Here is a 21,743-nt window from a genome sequence, read left to right as displayed (position 1 = left end):
TAAGCAGAATTCTGAAAGCATAGTTGGTTTTTATATTTTTATTTTAAAAAATTTAACTTTGAACAGTTTAAATACATAATTGTGAAGCAAACTGACTTGAAAAATTCCTGATATCAAAAGTAAAATGATGCACATGAACTTTATCTGTGTTCACGAGCAGTTGGCATAGCCCCCACACAGAGGAAATTTTCCAAGTGATCTCAAAAACCATAATTTGATTCCACAGCATGCAAGCCTACGATAAAACCTTAAACTATTTTCAGTAATCATATTATTTTGGGCTGTTGTCTGTGTATTGTGGTTTAAAGCAAAGTTGTAATTATTTTGATGTCTGTGAAAGTTGGGATTTTTAGCAAGGGGCAAAGTAGATGTAGACGTAAAAGCAATATGTTTAAGGAAAAACTCCCATTATCGTGTATTTGAATTGGTAGTATCAGTGAGAATTCAATGCATTTTTTTAAAAAAAACATATTTCTTCTTCCACTGAAAATTGCCTGAAAGAAATACCAATTTCAATTTTAATATTTAATTAGGCTTGTGGGCTTTTAATAGATTTCGGAGCAAATTGCATTATTAATGTCAAAGGAGTATATACTCAAAATCATTTACTTTTATAATGCTGCAAATATGCTCTGAGTGTGTTCAGGGATTACTCTTCCTTGAAGGCTGGGGCTCTTTGGTCTGCTTTAAAATTAAAGGTGCTCTAAGGACAGAATCACTGAGCTTTCGTGTGAAGCAGTTACTTTCAACTCAAAAGAGGGGTGCCCCAAGTTGAAAGGAAAAAAAGAAAGCATCTCATTTGGGAAGGAAACTAAGTTTTAAATGTATATTCCGTTTTTCCAAAGCTAGGGAACCTTATCAGCTTTTTTCAAGTTTTGTTTGTAGTTAGTGCACAAGTCAGAAAGAAAGAGAAAGTTTAATACCAGAAGGGGAAAACAAACAAAACCTGAGCATTCCTTTTAGCCTACAAAGCTGGAAACTGACAATTCTTTTTAAATATTCAACATGGGAAGTAAGACCTGATAGGTATTTCAGGACTTATCAAAACCTTATCAAAAGAATTGGGGGGGGGAGTGCATTGGCTATAGGTTTTAGAGATAGAAACCGTATTTTTTAGTCTTGAAAAATCATTCATTTATTAAATTATTTAGTATCAACTAATTACAATAGCTACCACTTAGCAAGTCCTTCTGGAGCTTCCGCGTAATCTCCGTTGAATCCTTACACAGTCCTCTGAAGATATGTTTTGCAATTTTGTGGAAAACTTAATTGAACTTGCCCCAATTAAAAAAATAATAATAATGCCCAGACACCACTTGCCTTTTTCCTAGCATGATTGAAACCTATTTTGTGAGGCTCAGAGAGATGAAGTGATTTTCCCAAGGTCTCTCCTTAATAAAGGGAGGAGCCAGGATCGGCGCACAGGCTTTCTGACATCAGAGACCACATTGTAAACCACTGAGCTAACAATCTGTGCAAAGGAAGCAAGTACTAAAGTATGTGATATCCTTAGGTATGAACTAATCTACTTTTTGTCTCCAGAAACACTCCCATTCTGGACATTTTATATAATGAATGGATCATACAGTATGTGGTCTTTTATGTCAGACATCTTTCATTTAGCATGATGGTTTAAAGGTCCATCTACATTATAATATGTATCAATACTTCATTCTTTTTTATTGCCAAATAATGTTCCATTCTGTGGCCATGCCATATGCTGTTTAGCCATTCATCAACTCATGGGGACTAGGATTTTTCTCACTTTGGGGCTACTACGAATAACGCTGTAAACATTTATGTACAAGTTTGTGTATATACGTTATGATTCTTTTGGGTATATACCTACAAGAAGAATTGCTGGTTTATTCGTATGGCAACGCTATGATTAACATTTTGAGGAAATAACTCAAAATGAGATAGATGTCTTTTCATTTATTATCAGTCTTTAAAATTTTTTCTTAACTATGTCTTGTCATGCTTACACTACAAGCTTTATACTTCTTTGATTGCTGTTTCCTTTTGTGATGCTATTGTAGATGGAATGCTTTCCTTAAAATATTATTCTATATCTTTTCTATTTTTGGAGAGTGGGTAAAGTAGTAGTATTAATCATTTAAATGTTTCGTAGAGTTGAGGAGTGATGATATCTGTGCCTGGGTTTTTCTGAGAGGTTTTCAATCACTAACTCTCTTATTATAGGTTCACTTATATTGTCTCTTTCTTCTTGAGTCAGGTAGTTTGTGTATTTCCAGAAATTTGTCCATTTCAACTGAATTATCTAATTTATTGACACAATTATTCATAGGATTCCTTTGTAAACCTTTTTGTTTTCATAAGGTCAGTAGTGGTGTTCCCTCTCTAATTTCTGATTCTGGTTACTTGAGTGTTCTCACCTTTCTTCCTGGTCACTCTAGCTAAAGTCATGTCCGTTTTCTTCATCTTTTCAAAGAACAGCTTTTGGCTTTATTTATTTTCTGTATTTTTTTCTATTCTCTATTTCATTGATTTTTTACTCCCATACTTATTATTTCTTTCATTTTGCTTACATTAAGTGTAGTTTGTGCTTAATTTCCAGTGTCTTCAGCAGAAAAGTTAAGACATTTATTTTTTTCTTCTTTATATATAGCCATATTGTGTTTTTGTCTTCATTTACCTTAAAATGTTTTCTAATTTATTTTTTCATTTCTTCTTTGTCCCACTGGTTATTTAGGAATATTTTCTTTAATCACCATATATTTATAAATTTCCCAATTTTTCTTAATGATTTCTACTTTTATTCCATTGTGACTGGAAAGCATACTTTATAGATTTCAATCCTCAAGTTAAAAGTTTGTTTTATGACTCACATTGTGATCTGTCCTAAAGAATGTTCCATGTTTACCTAAGAATGATGTGTATTCTGCTAAACACAGAATATTTAGCACCCCATCTGTGGTGGGGTCTTTGTAAATGTATATTATATCTAGTTGGTTTATAGTGTTGTTCAAGTTTTCTATATTCTTGTTGATCATCTGCCTAGTTATAATATCCATTATTGAAAGGTTATTGAAATCTCCCACTATTATTATTGAATTGTTTACCTTCATTTCTAACAGCCTTTCATTTATTTTGGGACTCTGTCATTGTGTATGTGTGTGCGTGTGTGTATTTATATGTGTGTGTATATATATATATATATATATATATATATATATATATATAGTTTTTGTTATATATTATTAATGAATTGACTCTCTTATCATTATAAAATATCCCTCTTTATCTCTAGTAACTTTTTTAATGTTTATTTTTGAGAGAGAGTACACCCATGCATGAGCAGCAGAGGGGCAGAGAGAGAGAGAGAATCTCACACAGGCCCCATGCTGTCAGCACAGAGCCTGACTCAGGGCTCAATCTCACCAACCTGACCTGAGCCGAAATCAAAAGTTGGATGCTTAACCAACTGAGCCACCCAGGCGCCCCTCTAGCAACTTCTTATATCTGTGTTGCCTAATATTAGTTATTTTTGTAACCCCAGAAAAAGGCAATGGTAACTTGGATTATAGGTAGTGGTAGTACTGAAAATGAAGAGAAGTGGGCAAAATTTTGGACATGGAAGTGACATATAAAAGAATGCAGGACAAATTGAATATTGCTTATTACCTCTACTCAAATACAACCAAAATAATTTACCTTTGCTTCCTAAATGGCTATGTAATTTTGGAAACCCAATGCCAAATGAAAATGTGGAGCCTCTTATTTAAAAATTAATATCAAGATGGTAATAACAGAGCATTAGACAAAGCATGGTTAGTTTTTTGGTTATTTTGTGTGTGTGTATATGTGTGTGTGTGTGTGTGTGTGTGTGTGTTTGTGTGTGTGTGTGTGTGTTTTCATTGTTTGTTTTGCTCTGTTTTGTTTTTGAGAGAGAGAGAGAAAGCCTGCATGTGCACATGGAAGAGGGGAAGTGAGAGAAGGAGAAAGAGAATCTTAAGTGGGCTCCACACTTAGCATGGAGCCTGATGTGGGGCTTGATCTCACAACTCTGAGATCATGACCTGAGCCGAAATCAAGAGTGAGATGCTTAACTGACTGAGCCACCCAGGCACCCCACATGGGACTCTTCTGAGCACGGGATGTTGTGAACCACATACATGCCCCACTTTGTTCCTTTGATTTATTTAGCAAATTGGATGAACACTGTGTTTTCATAAACATGGCAGATAGTTACTGGCGGGAAGAAAGATAATATATGCAAAGATGGAAAAGATTAAAGATACAAGTGAGGATATTTTGAGTTTTTTGAGGAGAGGAGAAAACAGGCAACTGCCAATCGTGAATAAATACTGAAAAGGACTTTAAAGGAAAAAAATTGCTATGAATTATTAATGAGCAATGATCCATAAAGAAAAAATTTTGGTTCTTCTTGGCTCTATGGCTCTCTTTCTTTTTAGGAAAATGATGTTATCTAGCCCTTTTACGCCTCAAGGTTCACCCACCTGAATTTTTCTTTGACCTGCCCTTTTCACCCCTGTGTCCCTCATTTACTAGTCATCTTTTAAATCCTGAACTCAAAGCCTGGATAAAATGTGGTCATAATTTTCCTAGCATCCTGAGTTTGTCCTTTGAAGGATGTACCACAGCGTATGGCCACATACACACACTACATGCCCCTACACACATTCACACACATATGTTATCATACTACGTTGGTATCCATTCCTCAGTTTTACTGCTCAGTGCTACTTAAAAGCCACATAGGGAATCTGGTATAGGTCCTCCATATGCCACCATGTAAGTGGTTAGAAAGCAGGTTTGATAAATTAGCAGTTTAAATGTAGGTATTGTAATACTATGGTGAGGTTTGCCTTGTATGTAAGTTACCCCCCAAAACCTATCATAGCGTGAAAGGTCTAAAGGGACCTGAGAAATAATTTGGTAGCAACCTCTATTTTTTAAAGGCTATAGAGAAAGAAACAGGCCAGGAAAGTTAGGTACCTTGCTCAAAGTGACACAAGCTGACTTTTTGGTTATTCAGTTCATATGTCTTTTGGTTTTTATGTATCAATATAACGATCTCCTGAGGACACAGCAAAGGACAATGCTGAACAATCCAGACTGTGTACTGCAGCAAAGAAACAGGACTAACGGAATAACCAGTGTGGCGTGCAACATGCCAACGTTCAAATGGGTGGCTTTCTTTGAACATTGGCTTTGGGATGAGTGTAGGGGAGTTTAAGAAAGAAAGAAAGAAAGCAAGAAAAGAGGCAAAAGACTAGTCTTGATAAATAACAGCTTCAGGCTCCAGCCAAAGAGAATTGCTCTACCTCACATTTGAAAAATAACTCCAGCTATAGTAACGGTAGCACCACAAATGGCTAATTACAGTTGTGAAGGAGCTCTCATTACTGGTTTTCAAAAGTCCATACTACCTGTAACACTGGCAGTGGCTACTGCTATTTTGATAGTGCTTGGCTTTTGCTTGTTTTTATCACAGAAAGGCATCCTGATTGGTCAGGCCCACAATTTCCTTTATTTGGGAACTTTCTCCATAAATTCTGGAAACCCCAAACGTTCTGTCTTCTAAACACGGTATTATCTTTAGCTTCTTGCTTCATTTTTAAGACGTCAGAATAGTCATTCCCTGTAACAGATTTGGAGCAATGGAGAAAGGATCTATATACATATACATAAATCTTGAGAGCTAAAAAGGACATAGCAGAAGATTAGCATTGTATGAGATGCAGCATCACATCTGATGGCTGAGAACTCCAGTTAATCTAAGTTGGAGAATTCTTGATATGGGGATTTGTAGAGATCTTCTGAAAAGTGTAGAATGGAGCAGCTACTTTCAAGAGACCTAAGTGAATTAGCTACACATCTGAGTTTCTTTTTTGTAATGTTTATTTATTTTTGAGAGAGAGAGAAAGAGTGAGTGTACCAGCAGAGGGGCAGAGAGGGAGACACCGAATCTGAAGCAGGCTCTAGGCTCCGCACTGTCAGCACAGCAACACGACACGAGGCTTGAACCCACAAACTGTGAGATCATGACCTGAGCCGAAGTTGGACGCTTAACCTACTAAGCCACCTAGGCAACCCACTGTACCTCTGAATTTCTAAGGCAGATGAAGACAATAAGAAGTTAAACCATTAACTGGGAAGCATGATGTGCACAGGCAGCCTAAATAGGAAGGTGAAGATTGAAGGAGACAGATGTTTGTGAAACCTTTTAAACTAATACAATAAGAACACAAACCCTATACATTGTACCGTGTTCAAGAAGACCGGGAGGGCAGAAAGATGAGAAAGGATACCCTCACGGCATTTGGACTTAATTTAATAGTAGTTTTGGGTCCTTATTTTCAAGTCACTGTAAATAGGTACTTTCTTAATCTATTCAAGCTGCTATAACAAAAATACCATAAACCGGGCAACTCAAACAAAAAACATTTATTTCCCGGAGTTCTGGATGCTATGAAGTCCAAGACCACAGTGCTGGCAGATTTGTTATCTGGTGAAAACCTACTTCCTGGTTCATAGCTGGCCATCTTTTCACTGTGTCCCCCCATGGTAGAAGGAGTGAGAGAGGTCTCTGGTGTCTCCCTTATAAGGGCACTACTCCCACTCATGAGGGCTGCACCCTCACAAAGGTCCTACCTCCAAATACCGTCACACTGGGGATTAGATTTCAATATATGAATTTTGAGAGGATGGCAAACATTCAGTCCACGGCAGGCACTTTAAGAGAAACAAAGTTAAATAAGAATCACTGATCTCAGGGAACTTACAGATCAAAATGAGATAAAATATTTTTTTCTTTTCCCATCTAAACATCAGAATCCTTTAAGATTCTGATTGAATAGTACTTCCTCTGGGAAACTTGACTGTACCTTGCCACCTTGTGGCCCTTTGGGAGAGTAAATTATTCTCCTGGATATGTCTCTATTCTAGCACTGTACTTTTTTTTTTTAAGTTTATTTTGAGAGAGAGAGCTCAAACATGGGAGGGGGCAGAGAGAAAGGTGAGATAGCGAATCCCAAGCAGGCTCAGTGCTTGGCAGTGCAGAGCCTGAGACAGGGCTCGATTTCCCAAACCTGGGAGATCATGACCTGAGCCGAAATCAAGAGTCAGACACTTAACCGACTGAGCCACCCAGGTGCCCCCAGCACTGTACTTGAAAGCAGAAATTCTGTCTTGCTCACGATTACATCCCCTGAATAAATATAATAAGTGCTCAACCATTTTGGCTTAATGAATAATAGATTTTTAAAAATAGAACACGTAGTGCCAAAAGTGAGAAAGGTATAAAGAGAATTATTTATTGGATGGCAGGGGTGAAGGGTTTATTTTAGATAAAGCAAAGGAATCTGAGGCAAAAAGAAAGACTATACTGAATTTGAAGATTCTATGGGTAAAGGAGGAAGCCTCCAAGAAGTTTTATAAACTTCTGCTTTATTTTGAATACAGTAGCAACAGGAAAAGCTGGCCCCTGTTGGAGACTTCCATTGCAAGGAAAGGATGCCCTTCAAATCCTTTGTTAGCCAACCTCCATTTGTTTAGAGCTGGCAAGGGTCTGCACCCAGTGATCCAAATTTTCAAGTTGGAGTGTTATCCAAATGACAGCAGTTACAATTTGTGTAAAGAATTTATTCAAATTATCAAACTGAAATGAGAAGCAAGCAAGCAGCCAATCCTCCCGTTATTATCAAATCCAATTACATAGGACTTTGGAATGCTTTCTTTCTATCCGGAAGTTCACATTGAGCTGTCTAAAGAGGGCAATTGTAGTTTGCTGCAGTTATCCATTGGATCTCTTGAGTCTAAATTATATGCATAATGCATAAGTTAACTACTGATGTTTCCTCTCCACAAACTCCATCAGGCAGACTTTTCAATTTGTTTTTCAACTCTGATATAAACTGGGCTGATATACAGACCGAAATTTAACAAGACCAAATTGTAGTAATAATGGCCATAATAACTAACATTTGTGTCGTAATTTCTGGTTTGCCCGAATCTTTACATCCATTATCTTCTTTGCTCCTCACTAATATTCAGGGTTGTTGGCCATAAAGATGCTTTGGATCAGAACCTATAATTATGAGTCTAAGGAAGCTCAGCCATAAGATTCACCACATTCTAGAGCTCATTGATAGTGATGTGACTGACTTTGTGTATGGATAGTGATGTCCCTAGGCATCAACATTCTGAACATCACTCTTCATCTGAAATTTTCAGAGGAATACTTCTATTCATGTACAGTCTTGACTTCTCATCTGTCATTCACTCTTCAATCCACTGTAGCTGGCTCCTCCCCACCATTTTGTTGAAACTGGTCAGGGAAAATTTGTCAATGATTCCACTTATTGTCAAACTATAGGTGATTTTTGTTTTACTGGATTTCCTGGCTATATTTAAATGTGTTGATGTTAGAGCTTTGAAACATCCACTCTCTTGGCTTCTGTGATAATACACTCTCATTTCACTTTGCTCTTCAGATAATTCTTCTCCTGCCACATTCCTGGGCTTTCTCTCTCTCTCCTCATCCCCTCCACACTGGGATTCTCCTAGCCTCCTGCTCTTGTCCCTTTAACCCTCTTATTCTGCACACTGCTCAAAAGAAAGCCAACTAGCTCTTAGGGTTTTAGAATATGCTAAGAGTGGCATATCTCACCCATGTTTTGCCCTGATCTTCAGATTTTATATCTGGTTATCTACCAGGTATCTTGATCTAGATATCCCAAGAAAACTCATATTCAATTACTTTAAAATAAATTCTTTATATCAACACCTACTGTTGCCTGTCTTATGGGGTTATCTCATGCAGGAATGCCTTCCTCTTCACCTGACTCATATCAGTTATTATGTTCTCTATGATAATTTTCTAGTTGCCTCCTCCATTAAGTTTTCTTCCTGTATGTTCCCATGATACCCTGGGCATGCCTCTTATTTAACCAGTTACCTGCTTTTCTCTATACTGGACTGTGCACAGTTTGAGGGCAGGAAAGGTGACTTTTTTTGACTCTCATATCACCAGTGTTGATAGATAACTGGCTTATATTCATGTTCAATGAATACTAGATGGATAAATGAATGATTCATAAAGGAATTGTTCCAATAAAATACCACTTTTGAGAACTTAATTAAATCTAACTGAGCACAGTAATAATCAGTTGAGGATGTCTTCTTACAGTTCTCTTTTTCTCTTAATACCTTGAAAAGCACAATAATGGAAGAAGTGTTTCGTATCAAACATTTAAGACAAATGTTTTGAAATACATAAATTCTGTTTTAAACTGTATTCAGCTTTAAGTCCTCTGACTCAAGAGAGAAATATTTACATAGTTACCTGGGGAACCGTTTTTACCTTTACCTTATCCTCTTTATAACCTCTTCTGGTTCACTAGCCATATGCAAAGTAGTGTGGAGGCATGGGGAGGGATCCCTCATCATTCTGCTCCAGAAGATCAGCTGGGTGTTTCTGTTGTGTGAAAAATACATAAGATCTATTATGTAAAATTGTGTCGATAATGATTTTACAAAGTAGAGCCTAAAAGGGACTCACAGAGGTTAAGCCATCCCCTATGGTTAATTTGTATGTCATTTACACAATGGAAAGATCTACATGATGATAACATATGTGAAAAAAGATGACGATGTGATCTAATTAAAGTCAACATAATTGGGATTATGCAGTTATTATACCTCAGTAGATTCCAATAAACCTGAGTTAGTTTTCAATGCACATTCTATGGCCCATAGTGGAGACTTCGTTTGTATCTGGAGATTGTGCCATTGGGGTGTCCAACTTGTGGCTCTCTATTCTTAGCCCATTTCTTCCATGTGAATTCCTCTGATGACCTGTCTTGATTAGTATATTTTCCTCTCTTAAATTCTACTCTTTTCTGTCCTTATTTTGATTGCTTTTCTTTTCTTATAAATAAAAGTTTCTCCACTTCTGCACTATCCAATACAGCAGCCATTAACCACATATGACTGTTGAAACTGAAATTAATTAAAATTGAGTAAAATTTAAAATTCAGTTTCTCAGTCACAGCAGGACACATTTCAAGTGCTCAGCTGCCAAAGAGGTGGGTGGGTACTATATTGAATTGAACCTTTCCATCACCACAAAAAGTTCTATTGGAAGAAAAAAAAGTTCTGTTGGATAGTGCTGATTCCAGACACTACTCTTCTTACCTTACACCATTACACTGACCTTTAGATGGTTTTATTACTTAAGAACTTTGTCTACATTTATTCCATTAAGCTCCTTGCATTTAATTATATATGTGTTTTTCTCTCAATAAAATGAGTGAGGTCAATGAATAGCTTTATGGAAACTTACATGGTGTTTCTTAAATAGTAATGCTTTTCATTCAAACTGCTCAGCCTTTAATTAACTTTGTAGCTATATAGGGGCTCCAAGAAGAGCTACTAAGTTGTACCATAGGTGTTGAAAACTTCTTTGATAGAGGCTGGCATTGCTTTAAAACTAGAAACAAAACCAATTTTAAAAGAATTTCATTGTGACAGAATTTCAAATTGTGTGCCATCTAGAGAAAACAAGACCAAACTGAAAATGTTTGAAATGCCACTGAGTTCATTCTATTTTTCCAGCTTTTCCCACATGGACCATGATAATAACCTAGAACTCAGGTGAAACTATGGAAGATTTACACACATATGTACTGAGATAACATAGAGCTTCAGAGAGACGATGCTTATCTGTAAACTTTAATGATTGGAAATTATGTTAATCAGTTGGAAAAAATGGAAGGGAAATTATAGGAATTGTCTGCAAAATAAATGGAAGCAGCTTTCAGTTTATCTGACTGAGCCCTCAAATCTTCCACCAGGTTATTGTGAGGTCAGGGAGCCACGGAGAAAGGGCTCTAAAAGAAAGGAGCGGCCCTGTGCTTTCCCTGGACTACCAAGCATATGTAACTGGTTTTACAGGTCAATATTGATCAGGCTTTCTGGCAGCAGGTTCTTAAAAGCCCAGTAAAATGGGTCTTTATTTACTCTTAAGATCCTCTTTTTGTTTTGTGTTTTTGTGTTTGTGCCTCCTCACCGAAGGGAAGGAATGAAAAGGCGACTCATTAGAATTCTGGGACCTTTCTCTAGGATACAGTTCAGGGCTATCCAGGTGTTGTGAGTGCATAATGGTTGGTTTGGCTTGTTTTCCTTCTACAACCTCCTCTGAACTTTGCCATGTCCTCTGGGAATCTGTCTACACAAACCGGTTAAATTTTACTGGCTTCACCAGCCCGCTGCTACTCAGGAAGGAGCTCTTTGGGGAGTTCAGAATGTTCTACTTTTCTAGGAAGTCAGAAATATCACTCTCTGTATGAAAATTGAATTAGCCATTTTCTACATTCCTCTTTCCTGGGTTCAGGTACTGATGCACCTTCCTGAAATAGGCACCAGGCTGCTCCCCTGCCTCAGTAGAGATCTTGAGTCTGTCTGCCTGAATCACTCCAAGAGGGTAGGAAGGCCAGAGTTGCCTTATTTTTTTCTCTTTCATGTTAACAAATTTCAAATGCCAAATATGAGTACAATTACAATGCTAATATTTTCCTTTTGTGGTTTCAAGGCACACAGTCATTTTAAATGACATTTGGTTCTTGGCTAACATACAAATGCTTCTTCTGAGAGCCCTGCTTCCATCCACATATAGTTTCTGGAACTAGTGGAAGTATGTGGGTCCACAGAGTGAAAGCTGCCTTGTGTCATTGTTTGGTCCACTCACTCAAGTTCAGAATTAACAAATGATTAATGCGTGGTGACTAACATTCTGGCCAATATCTCAGTGGCCTCGGGGGAAAACAAATTATATCTGCTGATTTAAACTCATTAGGGAATGATCCTCTTGAGTACAGTAGTCCCTCCTTATCCACAGGGGATATTTCCAAGACCCCTAAGAGATGCCTGAAATTATGAATAGTTCTAAACCCTAGATGTACTATGTATTTTCCTCTATTACATACCTATGATAAAATTTAATTTATAAATTATGTTTTATGTGTATGTATTTATAAATTTAGTAATTTATAAATTAGGCATAGTAAGTAAACAATAACTAATGAAATAAAATAATTATACAATATACTGTAATAAGTGTTACATGAATGGGGTTGCTCTCTTACCCTTTTTGTGACGGTTTGAGATGATAAAATGCCTATGTGATGAGATGAAGTGAGGTGAATGACACTGGCATTACGACATTAGCATTAAGTTACTATTGACCTTCAGACTATACCTCAAAAGGAGGATCATCTCTTTCTGGATGAAACTGATTCCAGGTAACTGAAACCCTAGAAAGGGAAACCATGGATAAGGAAGAACTGCTGTACTCTGAATGTATCTAAAAGTAATTTTTACACTACTTAAATTTAGAAATTTTTTTCTGGTTCCTATTTCTGGCAATATAAGTGACTCTATTGTTTCTTGGGGCAATATTGTAAAAATAAACATTTTTTTATTTTAATTCTGGTATAACATAGTGTTATATTAGTTTCAGGTGTACAGTGTAGTGAGTTGTCAGTGCTCTGTATTCAGTGCTCATCACCATAAGTGTACTTTTAAACCCTTTCACCTATTTAACCCATCCCCCCACCCACCTCCCCTCGGGAACCATCTGTTTGTTCTCTATATTTGAGAGACTTTTTTTTTTTTTGGTTTGTCTCTTTTATTCTTAGTTTCTTTTGTTGCTTAAATCCACATATGAGTGAAATCATATGGTATTGTATTACACTGACTTATTTCACTTAGCATTGTATCCTTTAGTTCCATCCATGTATTGCAAATAGCATGGCAAGATTTCATTCTTTTTTATGACCGAGTAATATTCCATTATACGCACACATACACATATCAGTGGATACCTGGGCTGCTTCCATGCATAGTCTGGCTATTGCAAATTATGTGGCAATAAATGTAGAGGTGCCCGTATCCCTTTGAATTAGCGTTTTTGTATTTGTTTTGTAAATACCAAGGAGACTGATTACTGGATCATAGGGTAATTCTATTTTTAACTTTCTGAGGAAGTTCCCTACTGTTTTCCACAGTGGCTGCACCAGTTTGCATTCCCACCAACAGTGCAAGAGGGTTCCTTTTTCCACATCCTTGCCAACATTTGTTGGTTCTTGTGTTACTGAGTCTAGCCATTCTTACAGGTGGGAAAAAATGCCTCATTGTCTTTTTGATTTACATTACCCAGATGATGAGTGATGTTGAGCATCTTTTCATGTGTATCTTGGCCATCTGTATGTCTTCTTTGGAGGAATGTCTGTTCATGCCTTCTGCCCATTTTTTAATTGGATTGCCTTTTGGTGTTGTATAAGTTCTTCTATATTTTTTATACTAACCCTTTTTTGGATATGTCATTTGCAAATATCTTCTCCCATTCAGTAGGTTGTCTTTTAGCTTTCTTGATTGTTTCCTTTGGTGTACAGAAACTTTTTATTTTGATGTCATCCTAATAGTTTATTTTTGCTTTTGTTTCCCTTGCCTCAGGAGACCTAGCTAGAAAAACACCGCTATGACTGATGTCAGAGAAATTACTGCCTATGTTCTCTTCTAGGATTGTTATGGTTTCAGGTCTCACATTGGGGACTCAGATTTCCCAACACCATTTGTTGTTGTTTTTTTGTTTTGTTTTATTTTTTTAGATTTATTTATTTATTTTGGCGGGGGGAGGAATTCCAAACAGGGAGTCAACAATGCCATATTCAGCTTCACACAGACAGCACAGATCCCAACATGGTACTCAATCTCCCAAACAGTGAGATCGTGACCTGAGCCAAAACCAAGAGTTGATCACTTAACTGACTGAACCACCCAGGTCCCCCCTAATACCATTTGCTAAAGAGACCTTTTCCCATTGTCTATTTTTGCCTCCTTTGTTGAAGATTAATTGACCGTACAATCATGGGTTTATGTCTGGGTTCTCTATTCTGTCCCATTGATCTATGGGTCTTTTTTTTTTTTTTTTTTTTGTACCAGTACCATACAGCTTTGGTTACGATAGCTTTGTAGTATATCTTGATACCTGGTACTGTGATATCTCCACTTTCATTCTTCTTTTTCAAGATAATTTTGACTATTCCTGGTCTTTTTTGATTCCCTACAAATTTGAGGAGTATTTTTTCTAGTTCTGTGAAAAATGCTGTTCGTATTTTGGTAAGGATTGGATTAAAACCGCAGTTTGTTTTGGGTAGATTGGACAGTTGAACAATATTTGTTCTCCAAAATCATGAGCATGGAATATGTTTCCATTTGTGTCATCTTCAGTTTCTATTATCAATGTTTTAAAGTTTTCAGAATACAAGTTAAGTTTATTCCTAAGTATATCATTATTTTTGGTGCAGTTGTAAATGGGACTGTTTTCTTAATTTTTTATTCTGCTACTTCATTATTAGGATCTAGAAATGCAACAGATTTCATATATTGATTTTGTATCCTACAACCTTACTGAATTCATTTGTCACATCTAGCAGTTTTTTGGTGGAGTCTCTAGGGTTTTTTTTTATATACAATTATCAGTTCATCTGCAAAGAGTGACGGTTTTACTCCTTCCGTACAAATTTGGATGTTTTTCTATTTATTTTCCTTGTTTGATTTCTGCAGCTAGGACATCGATTACTGTGTTGAATAAAAGTAGTGACAGTAGACATCCTTCTCTTGTTACTGACCTTAGGGGAAAACATCTGTTTTTCAGTATTGAGTACAATGTTAGCTGTGGGTTTTTCATATATGGCCTTTATTATGTTCAGGTATGTTCCCTCTAAATGTATTTGGTTGAGGGTTTTATCATAAATGGGTGTTTTACTTTGTCAAATGATTTTCTGCACCTATTTGAAATGATCATATGGTTTTTATACTGTCTTGTTGATGTATCCCATTGTTGTTGATGTATCTTGTTGATGTATCCCATTGTTGATTTTGAATATTGAACTAGCCTTACAACCATGGAGTAAATCCTACCTGATCGTAGTGAATGTTTTTTTAAATGTATTGTTGGCTTTAGTTTGCAAATATTTTGTGGAGGATTTTTATGTTCACCAGAAATATTGGCCGCTGGGTCTCTTTTTTTGCAGTGTCTTTATCTGGTTTTGGTATTAGGGTAATGCTGGTCTGGAAGGTTTCCTTTCTCTTCTATTTTTTGGAGTTGTTTCAGAAGAATAAGTGTTAACTCTTCTTTAAATGTTTGGCAGAATTCACCTGTGTCTGGTCCTGGACTTTTGTTTGTTGGGAGTTTTCTTTTATTACTGATTCAATTTCATTGCTGGTAATTGGTGTGTTCAAATTGCTATTTCTTCCTATTTCAGTTTAGGAATTTATCCATTTCTTCTAGGTTGTCAAATTTGTTGGCATATAATTTTCAGGATATATTCTTATTATCCTTTGTATTTCTGTGGTGTCCATTGTTAATTCTTCTCTTTCATTTCTGACTTTGAGTCCTCTACTTTTGATGAATGTCCTAAAATTTGTTAGCTTTGTTGATCTTTTCAAAACCTAGCTCCTGGTTTCGTTAATTCATTCTCTTGTTTTTTTTTTCAGTTTCTATTTATTTCTATTCTAAAATTTATTATTTCCTTCCTTCTACTGGTGTGGGTGTTGTTCTTTTCCTAGCTCCTTTAGGTGTCAGGTTAAGTTGTTTGAGATGTTTCTTCCTTCTTGAAGTAGGCTTGTATTTCTATCAACTTCCCTCTTAGAATGGCTTTTACTGCATCTCAACGATTTTGGTCTCTTGTACTTTCATTTTTATTTATGTACTTTTGGATTTCTTCTTTGATTTCTTGGTTGACCCATTCATTGTTCAGTTGCATGTTATTTAACCTCCATATATTTGTGTTCTTTCCAGATTTTTTCTTGTAGTTTATTTCAAGTTTCATAGCATTGTGGTTAGAAAAGAACATGAAATGAGTTTTATCTTTTTGAATTTATTGAGACTTGTTTTGTGTCCTAACATATGATTTATTCTGGAGAATGTTCTGTGTTTGCTGTTTTAGGATGGAATGTTTTTAATATATCTGTCAGATCTATCTGGTCCAATGTGTCAATCCAAGCCACTGTTTCCTTGTTAATTTTCTGTTTCATTAATGTAAGTGGGTGTTAAAGTCCCCTAATATTATTGTATTACTACTGATTACTTTCTTTATGTTTGAATAGTATTTTCTTGTTGCGTATTTCCTTTATTATATAATGCCTTTCTTTGTCTTTTGTTACAGTCTTTGTTTTAAAGTCTGTTTTGTCTGATACAAGTTTCCCTACCCCAGCTTTCTTTCGACTTCCATTTGAATGATAAATGCTTTTCCATCCCTTCACTTTCAATGTGCAAGTGTCTTTAGGTCTGAAATGAGTCTCTTGTAGGTAGCATATAAACCGGTCTTGGTTTTTTTTATCCATTCTGTTTACCCTACATCTTTTGATTGGAGCATTTAGTCCATTTACATTCAAAGTAATTATTGATAGATACATATATATTGTCATATTGTTACTTGTTTTATGGCTGTTTTTGTAGTTCTTTGTTCCTTTCTTCTCTTTCATGGTTTGTTGACTACTTTAGTAATATGCTTGGATGCCTTGCTCTTTAATTTTTGCACATCTATTACTGGTTTTTGATTTGTGGTTACCATTAAATTTACAAATAACATATTATGCATATAGCAGTCTATATTAAACTGATGGTGACTTAAGTTTGAGCCCACTCTAAAAGTACTAAATTTATACTCCTCTCCCCCTCAAACATTTTTTTTAATGAAATTTATTGACAAATTGGTTTCCATACAACACCCAGTGCTCATCCCAAAAGGTGCCCTCCTCAATACCCATCACCCACCCTCTCCTCCCTCCCACCCCCCATCAACCCTCAGTTTGTTCTCAGTTTTTAACAGTCTCTTATGCTTTGGCTCTCTCCCATTCTAACCTCTTTTTTTTTTTTCCTTCCCCTCCCCCATGGGTTCCTGATAAGTTTCTCAGGATCCACATAAGAGTGAAACCATATGGTATCTGTCTTTCTCTGTATGGCTTATTTCACTTAGCATCACACTCTCCAGTTCCATCCACGTTGCTACAAAAGGCCATATTTCATTTTTTCTCATTGCCACGTAATATTCCATTGTGTATATAAACCACAATTTCTTTATCCATTCATCAGTTGATGGACATTTAGGCTCTTTCCATAATTTGGCTATTGTTGAGAGTGCTGCTATGAACATTGGGGTACAAGTGGCCCTATGCATCAGTGCTCCTGTATCCCTTGGATAAATTCCTAGCAGTGCTATTGCTGGGTCATAGGGTAGGTCTATTTTTAATTTTCTGAGGAACCTCCACACTGCTTTCCAGAGCGGCTGCACCAATTTGCATTCCCACCAACAGTGCAAGAGGGTTCCCGTTTCTCCACATCCTCTCCAGCATCTATAGTCTCCTGATTTGTTCATTTTGGCCACTCTGACTGGCGTGAGGTGATACCTGAGTGTGGTTTTGATTTGTATTTCCCTGATAAGGAGCGACGTTGAGCATCTTTTCATGTGCCTGTTGGCCATCCGGATGTCTTCTTTAGAGAAGTGTCTATTCATGTTTTCTGCCCATTTCTTCACTGGGTTATTTGTTTTTTGGGTGTGGAGTTTGGTGAGCTCTTTATAGATTTTGGATACTAGCCCTTTGTCCGATATGTCATTTGCGAATATCTTTTCCCATTCCGTCGGTTGCCTTTTAGTTTTGTTGGTTGTTTCCTTTGCTGTGCAGAAGCTTTTTATCTTCATAAGGTCCCAGTAATTCACTTTTGCTTTTAATTCCCTTGCCTTTGGGGATGTGTCGAGTAAGAGATTGCTACGGCTGAGGTCAGAGAGGTCTTTTCCTGCTTTCTCCTCTAAGGTTTTGATGGTTTCCTGTCTCACATTTAGGTCCTTTATCCATTTTGAGTTTATTTTTGTGAATGGTGTGAGAAAGTGGTCTAGTTTCAACCTTCTGCATGTTGCTGTCCAGTTCTCCCAGCACCATTTGTTACAGAGGCTGTCTTTTTTCCATTGGATGTTCTTTCCTGCTTTGTCAAAGATGAGTTGGCCATACGTTTGTGGGTCTAGTTCTGGGGTTTCTATTCTATTCCATTGGTCTATGTGTCTGTTTTGGTGCCAATACCATGCTGTCTTGATGATGACAGCTTTGTAATAGAGGCTAAAGTCTGGGATTGTGATGCCTCCTGCTTTGGTCTTCTTCTTCAAAATTCCTTTGGCTATTCGGGGCCTTTTGTGGTTCCATATGAATTTTAGGATGGCTTGTTCTAGTTTCAAGAAGAATGCTGGTGCAATTTTGATTGGGATTGCATGGAATGTGTAGATAGCTTTGGGTAGTATTGACATTTTGACAATATTTATTTTTCCAATCCATGAGCAGGGAATGTCTTTCCATTTCTTTAAATCTTCTTCAATTTCCTTCATAAGCTTTCTATAGTTTTCAGCATACAGATCCTTTACATCTTTGGTTAGATTTATTCCTAGGTATTTTATGCTTCTTGGTGCAATTGTGAATGGGATCAGTTTCTTTATTTGTCTTTCTGTTGCTTCATTGTTAGTGTATAAGAATGCAACTGATTTCTGTACATTGATTTTGTATCCTGCAACTTTGCTGAATTCGTGTATCAGTTCTAGCAGACTTTTGGTGGAGTCTATCGGATTTTCCATGTATAATATCATGTCATCTGCAAAAAGCAAAAGCTTGACTTCATCTTTGCCAATTTTGATGCCTTTGATTTCCTTTTGTTGTCTGATTGCTGATGCTAGAACTTCCAGCACTATGTTAAACAGCAACGGTGAGAGTGGGCATCCTTGTCGTGTTCCTGATCTCAGGGAAAAAGCTCTCAGTTTTTCCCCGTTGAGGATGATGTTAGCTGTGGGCTTTTCATAAATGGCTTTTATGATCTTTAAGTATGTTCCTTCTATCCCGACTTTCTCAAGGGTTTTTATTAAGAAAGGGTGCTGGATTTTGTCGAAGGCCTTTTCTGCATCGATTGACAGGATCATATGGTTCTTCTCTCTTTTTTTGTTAATGTGATGTATCACGTTGATTGATTTGCGAATGTTGAACCAGCCCTGCATCCCAGGAATGAATCCCACTTGATCATGGTGAATAATTCTTTTTATATGCCGTTGAATTCGATTTGCTAGTACCTTATTGAGAATTTTTGCATCCATATTCATCAGGGATATTGGCCTGTAGTTCTCTTTTTTGACTGGGTCTCTGTCTGGTTTAGGAATCAAAGTAATACTGGCTTCATAGAATCAGTCTGGAAGTTTTCCTTCCCTTTCTATTTCTTGGAATAGCTTGAGAAGGATAGGTATTATCTCTGCTTTAAACGTCTGGTAGAACTCCCCTGGGAAGCCATCTGGTCCTGGACTCTTATTTGTTGGGAGATTTTTGATAACCGATTCAATTTATTCACTGGTTATGGGTCTGTTCAAGCTTTCTATTTCCTCCTGATTGAGTTTTGGAAGAGTGTGGGTGTTCAGGAATTTGTCCATTTCTTCCAGGTTGTCCAATTTGTTGGCATATAATTTTTCATAATATTCCCTGATAATTGTTTGTATTTCTGAGGGATTGGTTGTAATAATTCCATTTTCATTCATGATTTTATCTATTTGGGTCATCTCCCTTTTCTTTTTGAGAAGCCTGGCTAGAGGTTTGTCAATTTTGTTTATTTTTTCAAAAAACCAACTCTTGGTTTCGTTGATCTGCTCTACAGTTTTTTTAGTTTCTATATTGTGTATTTCTGCTCTGATCTTTATTATTTCTCTTCTTCTGCTGGGTTTAGGCTGCCTTTGCTGTTCTGCTTCTAGTTCCTTTAGGTGTGCTGTTAGATTTTGTATTTGGGATTTTTCTTGTTTCTTGAGATAGGCCTGGATTGCAATGTATTTTCCTCTCAGGACTGCCTTTGCTGCGTCCCAAAGCGTTTGGATTGTTGTATTTTCATTTTCGTTTGTTTCCATATATTTTTTAATTTCTTCTCTAATTGCCTGGTTGACCCACTCATTCGTTAGTAGGGTGTTCTTTAACCTCCATGCTTTTGGAGGTTTTCCAGACTTTTTTCTGTGGTTGATTTCAAGCTTCATAGCATTGTGGTCTGAAAGTAAGCATGGTATAATTTCAATTCTTGTAAACTTATGAAGGGCTGTTTTGTGACCCAGTATATGATCTATCTTTGAGAATGTTCCATGTGCACTTGAGAAGAAAGTATATTCTGTTGCTTTGGGATGCAGAGTTCTAAATATATCTGTCAAGTCCATCTGATCCAATGTATCATTCAGGGCCCTTGTTTCTTTATTGACCGTGTGTCTAGATGATCTATCCATTTCTGTAAGTGGTGTATTAAAGTCCCCTGCAGTTACCACATTCTTATCAATAAGGTTGCTTATGTTTATGAGTAATTGTTTTATATATTTGGGGGCTCCGGTATTCGGTGCATAGACATTTATAATTGTTAGCTCTTCCTGATGGATAGACCCTGTAACTATTATATAATGTCCTTCTTCATCTCTTGTTACAGCCTTTAATTTAAAGTCTAGTTTGTCTGATATAAGTATGGCTACTCCAGCTTTCTTTTGGCTTCCAGTCGCATGATAAATAGTTCTCCATCCCCTCACTCTCAATCTAAAGGTGTCCTCAGGTCTAAAATGAGTCTCTTGTAGACAGCAAATAGATGGGTCTTGTTTTTTTATCCATTCTGATACCCTATGTCTTTTGGTTGGCGCATTTAATCCATTTACATTCAGTGTTATTATAGAAAGATACGGGTTTAGAGTCATTGTGATGTCTGTATGTTTTATGCTTGTAGTGATGTCTCTGGGACTTTGTCTCACAGGGTCCCCCTTAGGATCTCTTGTAGGGCTGGTTTAGTGGTGACAAATTCCTTCAGTTTTTGTTTGTTTGGGAAGACCTTTATCTCTCCTTCTATTCTAAATGACAGACTTGCTGGATAAAGGATTCTCGGCTGCATATTTTTTCTGTCTAGCACCCTGAAAATCTCGTGCCAATTCTTTCTGGCCTGCCAAGTTTCAAAAGAGAGATCAGTCACGAGTCTTATAGGTCTCCCTTTATATGTGAGGGCACGTTTACCCCTTGCTGCTTTCAGAATTTTCTCTTTATCCTTGTATTTTGCCAGTTTCACTATGATATGTCGTGCAGAAGATCGATTCAAGTTACGTCTGAAGGGAGTTCTCTGTGCCTCTTGGATTTCAATGCCTTTTTCCTTCCCCAGTTCAGGGAAGTTCTCAGCTATTATTTCTTCAAGTACCCCTTCAGCACCTTTCCCTCTCTCTTCCTCCTCTGGGATACCAATTATGCGTATATTATTTCTTTTTAGTGTATCACTTAGTTCTCTAATTTTCCCCTCATACTCCTGGATTTTTTTATCTCTCTTTTTCTCAGCTTCCTCTTTTTCCATAACTTTATCTTCTAGTTCACCTATTCTCTCCTCTGCCTCTTCAAGCCGAGCTGTGGTGGTTTCCATTTTGTTATGCATTTCGTTTAAAGCGTTTTTCAGCTCCTCGTGACTGTTCCTTAGTCCCTTGATCTCTGTAGCAAGAGATTCTCTGCTGTCCTGTATACTGTTTTCAAGCCCAGCGATTAATTTTATGACTATTATTCTAAATTCACTTTCTGTTATGTTATTTAAGTCCTTTTTGATCAGCTCATTAGCTGTTGTTATTTCCTGGAGATTCTTCTGAGGGGAATTCTTCCGCTTGGTCATTTTGGATAGT

General features: G+C 36.9%; 1 protein-coding gene across 4 annotated transcripts in view; it reads left to right on the top strand.

The window, feature by feature from the left end:
* NOL4 (nucleolar protein 4) overlaps positions 1-21,743 on the top strand; it is a 343,605-nt gene that overhangs the window by 262,104 nt on the left and 59,758 nt on the right. The window lies entirely within an intron of this gene.

Source organism: Prionailurus viverrinus, chromosome D3 (assembly GCF_022837055.1).
Source record: "Prionailurus viverrinus isolate Anna chromosome D3, UM_Priviv_1.0, whole genome shotgun sequence".
NCBI classification, from domain to species: Eukaryota; Metazoa; Chordata; class Mammalia; order Carnivora; family Felidae; genus Prionailurus; species Prionailurus viverrinus.
Note: the sequence above shows the minus strand (reverse complement) of the source record. Positions and strands in the feature narration are given on the sequence as shown.